Source organism: Calidris pugnax, unplaced genomic scaffold (genome assembly GCF_001431845.1).
Source record: "Calidris pugnax isolate Ruff unplaced genomic scaffold, ASM143184v1 scaffold103, whole genome shotgun sequence".
Classification (NCBI taxonomy): domain Eukaryota; kingdom Metazoa; phylum Chordata; class Aves; order Charadriiformes; family Scolopacidae; genus Calidris; species Calidris pugnax.
This window is the reverse complement of record NW_015090990.1, coordinates 12,598,172-12,612,001: the sequence shown is the minus strand read 5'-3', so window position 1 is coordinate 12,612,001 and position 13,830 is coordinate 12,598,172. Positions and strand designations below refer to the sequence as shown.

The window sequence follows — 13,830 nt, the reverse complement described above, 5'->3', positions numbered from 1 at the left end:
AATTGCACCTGGGTCTCAGCAGTCCCATCCTCCAGCCACATGCTGATGTGTCTGGACATCCCCTTGGGGCGCTGGACCAGACGAGACGGGACATTGTCATGGGATCCTGCCAGTGGCTTCAACGGAGCTAGGTACACGTTTTTGCCTTGTCAACAATTGTCAGGGACTACATATCTGTGACACTACCACTTTGCTTTTTCAGGGTATAGTAAGCAAGAACAATGATTGATGGCTTTTTTGATTTCCAAGCAACCTGAGATTCTCAGTTCCTTACTGTTAGCATTTATCTACAGGTGCTTTTGCAGGCTACACAAGACAAGCCAAAGAAGTGTCCTTCTGCTCCTCAGACCTGGCTGTGCTGGTTGATTCGAGATTAAAACCTTCAGCAGAAATGGAGAGACACAACACTTCCAGTTAAAACAAAGACACCCTCATAACCCACGTATATCCATGGTATATTTTGACAGTAAAACAGTAGCTATTTTTTCATTATTTTCATGTGTCCTGGGTTGAGAGACACAGGACTAACTTTTCTTCTAATGCTGGGGAAACTTGCACTTTTAGAAGTCTGAATTTATGAAAATATTTACTTTATAGCCAGCCAGGCTCTGTGGGATTCAAGGTTAGTGTTTTTGAGCCTTGTCAGGTGCAGGGACAAGGAGGAGCAAGGCCTGGGCATTTGACCCAGGCTGGCCAACAGGATTATTTCATACCATGAATGGCACATTCAATATAAATTAGAAAAGTTTGCTGCGTAGCTCTTTCTCCCTTGACGGTGGTGGGTACAGGCAACTCCTTGCCTCAGTGCCAGACCCCTGAGGCCTTCCCTTCCTCCTGGAGCCGTTGCGCTGGCAGTGTCCGCCATTTGCTGTCCCTGCTGGGAGTGCACAGCTTCCTGCTGAGAGAACTGGCTGAGAATAATTCTTGTATATCTTATATCAGTATCGGGATTAACACTGGTTCTTTAGTGTTATTGTTAATTATTTAGTCTTAGTCTATTAAATCTATTTATATTTCAACCCTTGTGTTTCTTTGTGTTCCCCAATTCCCCTTTCCGAGTGGGGAGGGGATAGAATAATTGACTAAACAACAATAGATTGTTATGGGGTTTCTCAAACCATAACATCATGTCCTAATTTGTCTAGTCTGGCACTGCTTGTGCCAGTGCCAGTAGCTGTGCTCGCCCCTGCTGAGCATCTCATCCTTGGCAGAGCTGGGAGAAGGGGGGGCCCCATGTTACCATGGCTTCCCAGCCTGCTCGGCTCAGGGCTGCTCCGGCTGCCACAGGTGCACGTCTTTGGCCTTCTGATTCATTTTATCGCCTTTGGAAATGGGATGTAGGCTCCCAAGTCACTGGTGCAAGTCTGAAAACGTTGCCTAGCTCATGTGTGAAAGTAGAGCTCACGGCCATGGAAAGGAGAACACTGAGGACAAAGTCCCCTTTCAGAGTGCTGTGGCCAGGCAAGATGGGCTGAATGACCATACTCCACACTTTACTTGGGGCCTCCACCCCATGGATGTGCATGGGGGCCTGGAAATAAGCAGCACCTGCTGATTTGCATATTTGTGTTTTCTGGATGTGGATTCCCTATCCTGTTTTTCAGAGACAGATTCAGGCATGGATGTGTCAGCTGGCTTCACGACTACATGAAGCAGGGGCAAGAGTTCTCTCTCCCTTTATTTCTGATATTCCTGATCATAACCATCCTGATCATGATTTGCTTAAAATGCAACCATATACATGCTCCATCCTCCGGTTAATCCCGGTTATCCTAGTGATTTGCACAAACACCAATCCCATGACAAACACACATAACCACATCACTTGTCCTGCTGAAAGCCCTCAGTGAAAAATGGGCAGCATGTAGCACCCACTACTGAATGCTATGTCATAGCAAGCCGTTCAATGGTTAATGGCTACTAAAATGATCGTGTAGACCAAGCACCACCTGCTGCCCAAAAAATTAAGCTCCTTAAATCCACAACTACAAACCGCAAGCTAACTGCATCAGGCTTCGTAAAATAACCTGCAGAAATTCTGTAGTAACCTGCAAATAAATGACTTCTGCAGAATTCCAAACCTTAACACTAGTCCTGACCAAATCCCTGAAATTCATGGCTGCTTTGAAGTTAAATATGAGGCAGTGACATCTATCAGTACTAGCCCTGTCTGGGCTTTGAAAGCACTGCTTCCTACTCTGTAACCAAACATGAACCCTTAAACAGGTAAGATAAAGTGTTGCTTAAGCTACACCAGAATCAAGAATATCACATTAGATTCTCCTCACTTCAGCTTGGTATTTACTTGTATGGCTACCAGAAGACAAGCCTTGACCCTAACTTTCAGGAGAGCTATCCAAGAGTTCAAGATGAAATCTTTCCTTTGTACCAGCTCTTACTCATCTTTGAGGAGACCTTGCAAAAACATAATGCAAACCTGATCCTGCAGTCCTTGTTCTCTTCTCTGTTCACTTCACAAAAACATAGCAACACTCTTCCTACCCCAAAAATAAGAATAAGGCATGTAGATGCCTGTTCTCAAATGATCTCATGGGCCTTTGCAGCAGGAAAGATATCTCTATAAGCCTTACTTTCACCACGAGAAACTATTTCTGGGATCTATTTTCCTGAACTTGACCTCAACTGCCCTGTTGCCCTGGGTAGTTTGCATAAAACCATTAAATATCTTCAGACCTACCTTCCCTTTACCTCCGGGAGCCTTACACATACAACAGAAAAGATGCCTCCAAATTACCTTTTCCAAACTCTAGAGAGAGTTGCAACTGTCAGCCTACAAGATCTTAAACACCTATGGCTCCTCCAAGTTTAACGAGGCATTCATATATGACTGTACCAATCTCATGACTGCAAAATCCAGCAGAAAACCTGCTTCTGCAGCACTTATTTTCCCAGATCCTAAACTTAACCTTAACCTCAACCCACCCTTTAGATTTATGAAACCTCAAATTTTACAGCTAAAGTGTTTCTCAGGGCCAGTTCACTGCTTATCTCTGAAAAACTTACCAAACAGAGGAGGAGAACATGCCTCTGTGCCCAAACCCTATTTCCCAAACTTGCTTTGTGCTCAGCTTTCCAGGTTTTTCCATCCCCAAGCCAGATGTTGGAATTTTCTGTAGTGCTCTTCAGCCACGACATATTGTACTGCCCTGTCAGGCAAAGGCTGAGATACTCCCCAAGCAGAGGGAAACAATCTTCGAAGTGTCCTGACGGCATTTCTAAAGGGAGGGCTCCCTGTCCCCCGCCGGTGGCCGGGTCTGTGGTGGGTTCATCCCGGCCGCCGGTGGCTTTCCCCGCTGCCCGGGAGATGGAGCTGCGCGCCCGGCTATGCCCGGCGGCTCCCCACCACGGTAACTAACAGCCAGGAGCCCGCATTTAAACATACTGCAATTATCTAAATCCTAATCTGACTGCTTTATGTCGGCTTATTACTTCACAGCAATTAGTTGCGGTGCACGAAGCGCTGCGGGCTGATGGCCGTAGAGCTACAACCTGTCTGCGGCACTACCGTTTCAGGCAGCAGCGGGGCTGAGCTCCCACCAGGAGTAAAGCAGCAGAGGAATAATACTGAAAATACTGTTTTCAGTTGATAACCATCTGAAAAAGAAAGAGAAATTTAGTACGGGAAACGGAAACCACTTTCATGATGATAGCGAAGAAACAAAAGGCGGTATTCAAACCTGAGGGAAAGAGCCCAAATCCAAAAATATACTGAGATTGATTTTTTCAAAAGGTGCACTATATGAAATACAAGATGTTAAAGTTGTTTAATAAGATAAAGATTCAGATGCAACACCATAACTAAACATTAAAATCACATGCAAACATAATCTTCAAAAATCACTTGAAAAATGAAAGCTAAATTTAAAAAAGCACAGAAGTGTTTCACTGAGGCATACAGGAGCTAACATCATTTAAATTAAGCCAGAATAAAACTAGAAGACGTGTTCCTGGAGCACAGAGAAAACCCCAAACAAGAATAGATAACGTATAAGAAATTAATAACAGATGGACCAACTGGAGGATTGTGCTCAATGTAATTAACATTAGTACTTACTGGTAACGGTTAATGGTCCTATACCATCACATATCCCAAAACAAAGCCTGATCAGGGATGCATCAAAAGGCATGAAGTGAACCCTGAGGCTTAAGTGCCATTTGGATCATATTGAAGACATTTTCATCAGTCTTCATGAGAAGCTACAGCTATTGGAGAGAAAGATATGAACAAGTTTCCGTCTTGTAATCTGTAAATTTTCTGTAATAGCTACCATTTTCCAACCAAAATATTATATATAGTTAATTTCTTCTTGTCTGTCTCTAACTGCTACTGACTCTGAAGGATTTACAGCCCTCCAGCTCTCATTCAATAGTAAGAACCTATCTGAAATCACTGCTTTGCATTTTAAGACAGGAATATGCTTTTACTGAAATTCAACATGAAGCCAAAGAAGTCTTTAATATATACCAGATATGACTTTAAAAGGTGAAAACATTCATGTCACTAGAAAAGCCTTTGTACTTTTTAGTAAAGTTTAAAAAATATGTTTCCATGTGAAGTTGAAGGATTGCCTTTTTTCTGTCAGAAATACAGCTTTATTCAAAGTGACTTGATTGTCCAGTCAGAAAACAGCAATTATAAATAATAATTCCCAGAAAAAACATTTCTTTCTTTCTTTCTTATAAGGTCCTGTATTTGAAAGCTCAGCAGTGTTGTAGTTTGGTAAGAGGACTTGCGAAAATGGCAATGTGTTTGTAGGTTATAGGCAACCTAAGACAGCATTCACCAGGTATGATGGTGTGGCGCTGTGCTCTCCCTGTTTTGCTCCTCCACAACGTCAGTTGTGATAACTTGTACCTGGATTTTGGGGGATGGCTGGCAACACAGTCAAAATACTGTCTGGAGCGGGAACCTAGAAATTTTGTCGCATGAGAATATGACTCTAGGTCAATTATCTTACTGTACAAATAGCGGACAGCCCAAGAGCCCTTAGAGCTCTCCTGTATGGCAGCGGCTGCACGCCAGGATCTCCCCTTTGGTGAGGACACTTGCTTAAGGCTCTACTCCTCGAGGTTGAGAGATTCCTTGCCGCAACAGATTCTCGGTAAGTGACTAACAGCATGCTAAACTTTGAAATCTTAGCTCAGTAATGTAAAGGATTGATTGCGCATATATAATCCTTTAGACATAAACCGTTGACCAAGTCTGGGACTAGGACTGGATCCAGCAGCACCTAGACTCCTCTCTGAGAAGGAGTTTAGAAAGCAAGGGGGTCCTTTCTGAACCTCGTGACTCAACGGGAGGGTCTCCCTGACAGCTTGTCTGACCCTGTCCTCTATGCAGTAAATAATAGAGTGTGCCTTGACATCAAATCTCGTAAAACACTATCGCATTTACTACTGGTTTTATCACACTTACTACTGATTTTGTTAAGTCACTGTTTCACCTTAATAAATATTTCACTACTTCACTCTAACTAGTGAAGTTAATCACTCCGTCCGCGACAGATGGTTGGCTGACTTTCAGCCTCTTCAACATTGTGCTTGAGAATAAAATGAAAAAAAAAAAAAAAAAAAAAGCCTTTCCTAAAAGCAAGTGTTATGCAGGAGAGGTACCTTTTGAATTCTTTTATATCCACAAATTCAAAACCAGTTTGTGAACCTGTTTTCCTATTCCTTGGGCCTACCTGTAGGACAGGGTTTTTCAGTGCCATCTTCTGGTGGCATGATCATCAGGAAGACCGTGGCATTGAAACTGATGTAGGGGTGAGAAGATGAAATGTAGACACAGATACTTATTTCTGGCAAAAAACAGAATGACACAATTTGGTGGCAGATTTCTTTTCTGCATGATTTGTATAGTTTGTACCACGCATTGTTATCCATTGTACATACACATACACATCTACATAAATTAATTTCCTTATAAACAAATAAATGGAGCACATGAAGCATTACTACTTCGCATCTAAAACATGTGAGAAAGATTTTCATTCAAACAAATGCAAATGTGAAAATAGCTTCTTAAGGGGAGTAAGCTTGATTCTTTTACCATCAAATAAATACTTGCTCTATTTGGCACACAACAAAAGGACACTCCCATCTTCTCTGCTAGAGAAAACATACTTTTTACAAAGGAGAAGAGAACAGGGCCTTTATCAACACTTCATTTGCTGACTTACCAGCAACCTGTGCCATCTTCAAGGATATGTGTGCTGAGATGAACTGAGGACAGAGCTGGACAGAAAGGAAAACTTATGCTCAGATATTTCTGCAGTTCCAGAGCAGAACTGAGCGTCCATAGACAGAATCCTGCTCCCATGTATGGATAACACAGTCCTGGATGACAAACAGAGGAGACCATTCTGGAGACACCAATGCTATTTCTGTGCGTGTCGATGGCCCCTGCAGACCACGGAGCACAGTGGTACCTTTCTGCACATTTTAATTGTGCAAGGCAACTAGCAGCTGCTGCAAATTGGAGACATTCTTCATCTCCTCTAATTTATTTGGAAAGTTGATTGGGAATGCAGTAGGTAAATGAGCACAGAAATGGTTTTAAGTTACCTTGTTTCGTTGCCTCCCCCACTCCTCCCACTCATCTGCACAGCGCTGCCCTCATCACCATTCATCTCGCTGCCACAGCAGTAATACGCCTAAGTGAACTTCTGTACAGGTGCTCCATTTCCTTTCTATTGCCTGTATGAAGCAAAATATTTGATCAAATTATTTTTTTCACTTCATTTCATATTCTAATACCCATATTTCATAGAAGGCTTCTTTTCAGTCCCTTGTAAACAATCTCACATCATGGTCAAGAATATTATCTCCAATTTGCATTTTAATGCAAAGAAATGAAGATGTGTTCTCTTGCAGTTAGCAAGAAACAAAACCAAAAAAAAGCCTTGCTTAAGTTCATTGTGTTTAACATAAAGCTTGCTTAGCAATCCCAGGCATTTAAAGAGAAGTTTTCTTCTGTTTATAGAAAGGGTTCATAGAAAATACTATATTTTGTAATCAAATAAATGTTAGCATTAAAGTTAATAGAAACAAGACTCTGATGGTTGAAAGTGATTGCATATTGATCATGTTGGCTGCGCCCTGCAAGGAGGAGTTTGCTGCAGAAGTGCAAGAAGTGCTGTGTCACTAGTGACAGATCCTGAACGCCACCTTCCCTGAGTCTGATATTGACTCTTGCATGTTTCTTCCCAAATATCAATTACAGAACCCCCTCCAATGTGGTGTAAAAGACCATCAGTACCTCCCTGGATATTTTCTTCTCCCTGGATATTTTCTTCCCCATGGAACTCGCTAGTTTGATTTCTGACTGAAACAATACTGTTGCCCACATGAAGAAAAGCTACCATCTCTTCAAACTAAAATTGTAGATCTAACCAGGCTCGTGCATCTGTTCTTCAGAGTGAACAAGCGCAGGTGACACATGAGGGTGAACTTGGAGTGAGAAGAAAACATGTTACAGATGGACAGTGCAGTGGGTAGGATGACATGGGGTTAAGCCATCCTTGCTGAAGATATCTCAAGGATCAGCCGTTCAGAGATCCAAGCTAGGATAGGCAGGAATTCCCTTCTGCCATGGCTGATTCCTACAAAGCTAAAAACAAGGAGAAGAACAGAACAATGTAAACATAATAACCCAGTGTTCCCATACTGGACCAGAACGAAGGTTCACCTAGCCTGCTAATCATATTTCCAGCAGGCCCATCCCGGATGGTTCAGCAAGGAGGAAAAAATGGCTCAATGCAGTACCTCATTGCAGCAGAAAAAATGAGGCTCTCCTCCCACTCCCTTTTCCCCTCTTCCCCTTTATTCTGCTTCTGGCTGCGCATTCCTGCCCCTTACCACACACTTGTGGAGGGGTTTGTCAGGTCTTCCATGAAGCCAATGTAACCTGTTCAGTGAGGAGGAGTTTTCTAAACTGAATCTCGAGGCACCACATCTGGTTCAGGAGATGGAGCAAATTACACTGACAAGAGCAAAGGGAAGAGAGAAACAGAAAAGGCGGCAGAGGGAGTGAACTCCCCTGCCTTAAGCAGCAGCAAGCTGTTACATTTGTCTGACTGCACATGAAAAGACAGCAAAACTGGAGTGTTTATCTATTTCAAAAGCTTGGTGAAATAATGCCCTGCTTCTAGGGGTGTAGACTTGTGAGCTGGAAGATGTGCAAGTAACCACACTAGTTTTAATGAGATCCCTCACGTGCTTGACATTAAACATACACCTATATTGTCACATTGGGGATCATTTTATCAGAATTAAGTCCTTAATCGAGGGTAGGAATAGAACAGGGCTGTCGACAGATATCCAAACTGGCTCTGCAGTGCTTTTACTTTCACTTCACAGCTCTTACACACATTTATTCACAACAGCTATTGAATGAGCTGCCCCAAAATTTCAACAGATAATTTGAAATCAAGACGATCCAAGAAACTTCTAACTACTTACTTGTGTATAGTAGAAGAAATGTGCTTCTTGTGATTCTTGCTACTGTCAATCTTGAAACTGTGGTTAAATACAAACAAACAAACAACAAAAAAAACAACAACAGAAAAAACAGCTGACAGTTGCTTTTGAATTCTGGAGTGATTTTTATTTTTTTCAATGAGTTTTCTCCCCTAAATCAAAATCAACATGGACAACTTAAATCTACATATTCCTTCCAAAATCTTCATTTTGGAAGGAATATGTAGTCCTTCTATTTACTGATAGCTTTGCAGAGCACCAGTCTACCTAGAGATGACACAGATACAGAAGAACTGCAGATGATACTTTGAAATAGATCCTTAAAAATACATCTTAACAGTATACTCTATATTTCTGCCTCCACCAGCAATTCCAGTCAATTTTAAAAAATGGTAAGTCTCATTCTCCGTTGCCCTGCTGTTGGCTTTAAGGTTTTCTGTGTTGCCAAAAAGATTCTGCCAAATACCACAGCAAGAAATGCCAGGATAAATGTCCTGAAATGCGAAAAACAGATACTTGTTCTCCACTGCTTTGTATTTCCTGTTGTCAAATACAGCTCTGCAAGCCACCTGAAGAGTGATCAGGTGAGAATTCTCCACTCCTGTCAGAAGGGTAGGTTTAACACCTCCTTTCAACCACGTCTGTGCTCTGCAAAACAGTAAAGAGGAGGGTTATTTATGTGTTCTTGTACAAGTGAACATAAACAAGTGGATGCTCTAGCAAACTGACAATAGACTACTAACAAAGGGCCAGATGCTCTTATCCTCTTACAAGGGTGAAGAGGGACAAAACGAGTAAATATTTATATTATCATAGTGGCATGAAACTGGAGCTCAGTTGTGGAAGAAACACTGATTTACCAGCATGTTCCTCCTCTCTTGGGAATCCATATAAACCAAGTGAAGGTTCAGCAGTGAGAAAAAAATTCTGACGAAAGGACTAAGCCAGATGAGAGAGCTCCAGTTTTTCAGGATGTACTTTTCTCTGGGCTCAGAAGATGACTAGCAAAGAGCCGTGTTTTCCTGGGCAAAAGCCACCATAGATAAATACGAAAGGTCTACCAGAGCACATGAGAAAAGTTTATGTGCATCATGGTGAAGCCTCAGCACTAGCACTTCAGAAATCTTCTCTCCCTTTGGGACCTCTCCCTGCAAGATGATTTCAGCCAGAACTTCCTTAGCTGTTGTGTCACTGGCTGCTCCTGCCGTAACTCCACCAAGGACAGCCTTCCTCCAAAGGGCACCTGGCAGGCTACAGTGTGTAGGTCATTCCCCATCTCCTGTTTTTTTCCAGCTTGACCACCTTTATCCCACAATTACTTAATGTCAATGGTCATCAGTTCTCCTACACTGGACACCTGAACGAGGCTTGCAAGCCTCAAGTGCTTGGACCCCTGTGTATTCCCTACTGAAAGATCACAGAAAGCTAATTTTACACAAGAACTTACAATACAATAAAATAGTTTGCATTTCTGGCATGTTTTTGATCCTAAAGGACACTTGCTTTTGAGAGTCCTTGGAATGTGACTGCAGGTTATTTCTGTCTATGCTGTGCTTGGTCTCAGTTCTAGGATCTTTACTATGTCCATAACTCGTTTAGGTGAATGGTAAAATTGCCCCCAGCCAATGAAGGGCAATAGAACCGCACTCTCTGCAGGAACTGAGAGAAGAACAAAGATGCTTTTTGCATGACAAGATGTCATCTCTTCAGTGCATCTCTGGAGTGAAAGAAGGCAAGCAAAGCGTGTTGTCTGATGCTCGTCCCGTCCCTTGTGGATAAGAGATTAAGACACCACCTTGAGATGCAGATAAAGAGCACATTATGTGTTGGTGGAGTGTTGGGGACAGCACACTCATAGCTGGGGTATTTAACAGCCCAGGAGAATCTCTGAAAAGCAATCATACGTGATGACACGGACTCCTGAGCATTTCCTACACTATTATGAAATACCAGTGGCAACCATGGGGATAAACTGGGAGTGATAACAGGGATGGCAGAGGAAGGCAAGCACTCAAAATGTGGTGCTGTATATAAAGAAGAATATCCCCACATATACTTACAATGCCTAGCAAGAATTGTTCTATAGCTGTGGAGGTTACACTGTACTGTGTTGGAGAAGTGATTCTCCATCATGCCCAGCTCACTGCAGAGCCCTTACAGCACAGGCCCAGGTGTGAACTCACTCTGAGAGGTAAAAACAAAGCTGCATTATGTAATAAGATTTAATGATTATTTGAATCTCTTTTTTCCATCCCTGTGGATCATTGATTTAACCTTCCTTGTTTTGTTCTTGGAATATTGCTAAAACAAGTTATCATGTTCTGAAATTAATCAGGATCATTTTTTGTGTAACCCTGTAAAAGCGTTTCGATTTCTGCTTTCTCTCTTCAATAACAGAAAGCTAACAGAGCCAATATCTTTGCTAGGAACTGCAAAATATTTGCAAAATGTTCAGATTGCACAGCCATAGGGAACAAACGTGTAAGCTATTATGTGCATAGCCTGGGGTTCAACCCTTATTTTCTCTCAGAGGAAAACAAAAGCAGACCTTTTAAAGCCACCACTAAGGAGATTTCTATTTAGAGAATATGCAATAACTCATATTGAGACAAGATTTTAATCTCAGCAAAGCTTTGGATAATCTGCTGGCACCTGTGTTTGCTGCTCTTCCACCCCATTGCACTGCTTAAACTGAAGGCCAAAGGCCGGATCCTGCGAGTTGGTTTGTGGCCGTGGTCCTGCTTACGTGAGGGATAGTCTTGGCAGCAGACAGGCAAAGCTTTTTCAGCATCTGTCCCCAAAAGCATCACCTATGAGGAAATGACACCAGTGTCATCTTCTTTTGTATTCCTTTGGAGCCTCTTATTCTTTTCACCAAGTACTGCACTAGTCAACTTTATTTGTCATAGTACATATCACACAGATAGAGTATGCTGACTTGCTTGAGGAAAAGGTGTGAAGTACTGACAAGTCTGTCTGAGGGGAAAAGGTAGAAAGGTATTATCTAGGAAGATTTTTGAAAGAACTGGGAAAGGTTTCTCAGATCTAGATCAAAGATACTGGACACATCAGCCTGTGTGTGCTCTGGAGATGATTTTATAGTGGATTCATGATATGAGCAAGTGGGGACATTTTTTGGTGCTATGTAGATACTAATGCAGATACTGTGGAGTCTTGCTGCTGCTGAGGTCTCTGTACCTGACTAAGATATGAACTCCAGTTAACAAATGGCACATTTGTAAGAGTTCAATCTCTGCAGCTCAACGAAAGAAAAAAAAAAAGTAAAAAAAAATAGTGGGTTTATGTATGATAATTTGAGCATGCAGCGAATGGAGCTGTAAAAGGAGATCGTGTGTCTGGGCATCGAAAAGAAAAGAAAAAATCTTCGTCTGATGCATCTTACATGGGTTTCATCCTCTTAAAAATGAGCATTATTCATTTGAAAGCGTTAAAAATAACATCAGATTTCTCTCCTTTGATTCTGTGATTCATGCTTCCCATTTTAAAGTCTGCACCCTGTGAAGAGGAGTGCATTATCAAGTAAAGGAAAGAGGCTTGCCAGGGACAGAAGGTAATTTCCCGTAGCAGGTGCGTACAGCAGGTGGTACGCAGTGTACCTGCAACGAAAAGGTAGATTTAGGCTAAGATTTTATTTAATATGGAAAACTTATTGCATCCTGAGCCACTACTGGGGACGTGCCAAAAATTGTGTCTGCAGCATGATTTATTACGTGAAAATACCACCGAACTAATCAGTGGAGTTACTAATTAATACAAATCTGCATTTTTGCATAAGCAATTAGTGCAAAGAGAGTGCAATGAAAGAGGAAGTTTGACTCATTTAATCTCAGTGTCTATTCAAGCGGAAAGACCCACTAGGGCAAGGCACTAGGATCTACATTTGGATTTTTTTTCCTTTTGATTAGTTAAAGGAACTAAAAGGTCAAATTATCAATATTTAATTCAAATGGAAATGCATTTGTTCAAGAGGAAAGAAAACACTTTATTTAAACAAGGTGGGACTCTGGGGGTAAATGCCTGGATCAAAAATAATTAGATTTTGCAGTTACAACAGCATCTAAATCCCGTCTGATAAGAATCCTTTTTCTTAATAACAGAGGTGGTTTGACACTGATAGCAAAGACCGCTGATGTTATTTAAACTCCAGCTCAGGCGGTAGCTGGCCTACCAATATAATTTAGACATTTGCTTTAATGATACGTACTTCTCTGATTTGTTCGGGTTTTGTTGTGTTTTTTTTTTTAATCAATTTGAATTATATTTTAAATCTATTGTGATTTCCTAATTGTGTGCACTTGCCTAAAAGAGTAATTTAAAAAGCTGATAATTAAACCTTGGTGGTGATGTATTTTCCATTAACTAAATAGAAGTTTACATTTATAGAATTAAAACAACAACAGCATTTATCTAACGGGGAAAAGCTCCATAAAATTAATACACTGAATCTGAAGGGAGGGGAAAAAAAAAAAGAGCAGAAAGGCACCTTAATCATCGGTACCAATTTCGAGCCCAGCTGTACGTCTATCCTAGAGAGCAGTCTGCGCGATGCAGGCGCACCCCAGCCCCAAACCGGTACCCGGGCGGTGTTTTAAAGCGTTTTTCCCCCTCGGCCGTGTCCCAGCCCGGCAGCCGGAGCTCGCTGCCGGTGGCTCGGAGCGGTGCGGGCAGCCTGCGGTGCGGTTACCCGCTCCTCCCGACCCCCCCTCTTCGGGCCAGGGGCGAGCGGGGGACCCGGGCTAACCCTAACTGGGTTATCTCAAACCCTAACTGGGTTATCACAAACCCTAACTGGCCCTGACCAACCCCGCCGCCCCGTCGTGCGGCGGGATGGGATGGGATGGAGGGGCCGCGCCGAGCGGGGCCGGGGAACTGGGCGGGCGGGAAGGGACACTTTCCCTTCTTTTTTTTTCTTTATTTTTGGTTTAGGATAACCCCTCGGGCTTTCTGCGGGAGCCCCGCTGGAGAGGGAGGGAGCGGGGAACGCGACAGCGAAAGGAAAGAGCGCGAACAGCCCGGGCTGCTCAGGCAGTAAATCACTCGCTAAATTATAAGCGCGGCTTCCTCTCTCCAATAGCTTTAAGCTATTTGGGGAGGCATCCTTTTCCCGCACTCTCGCAGGTGCAATATGAATCAATTATCTTAATTAAGATAATGCCGCAAACCCAAGAGATTTCCTCGGGAGCGGATTTCACGCTCCGGACAACTGTAAGGCGTTTCCACAGCGCTGCTTCTCCCCCCCTCCCACCACCCCATTCCCCCCCAACAATCTCCCCCCTCCCCGGCCCGGCCGGGCCAGGAGGGCTCAGCCTC

At 42.7% G+C, this 13,830-nt stretch overlaps 1 long non-coding RNA gene across 1 annotated transcript; it reads right to left on the bottom strand.

Annotated features, from left to right (window-relative positions):
• Positions 1 to 983: 983 nt before the first annotated feature.
• On the bottom strand, positions 984 to 6,720 carry LOC106895117. The gene is made up of 4 exons (XR_001413359.1): positions 6,586 to 6,720; positions 6,201 to 6,357; positions 5,706 to 5,819; positions 984 to 4,224 (listed from the first exon to the last, which is right to left on the bottom strand). It is a non-coding gene; the product is annotated as an uncharacterized LOC106895117 (long non-coding RNA).
• Between the last annotated feature and the right edge of the window lie 7,110 nt (positions 6,721 to 13,830).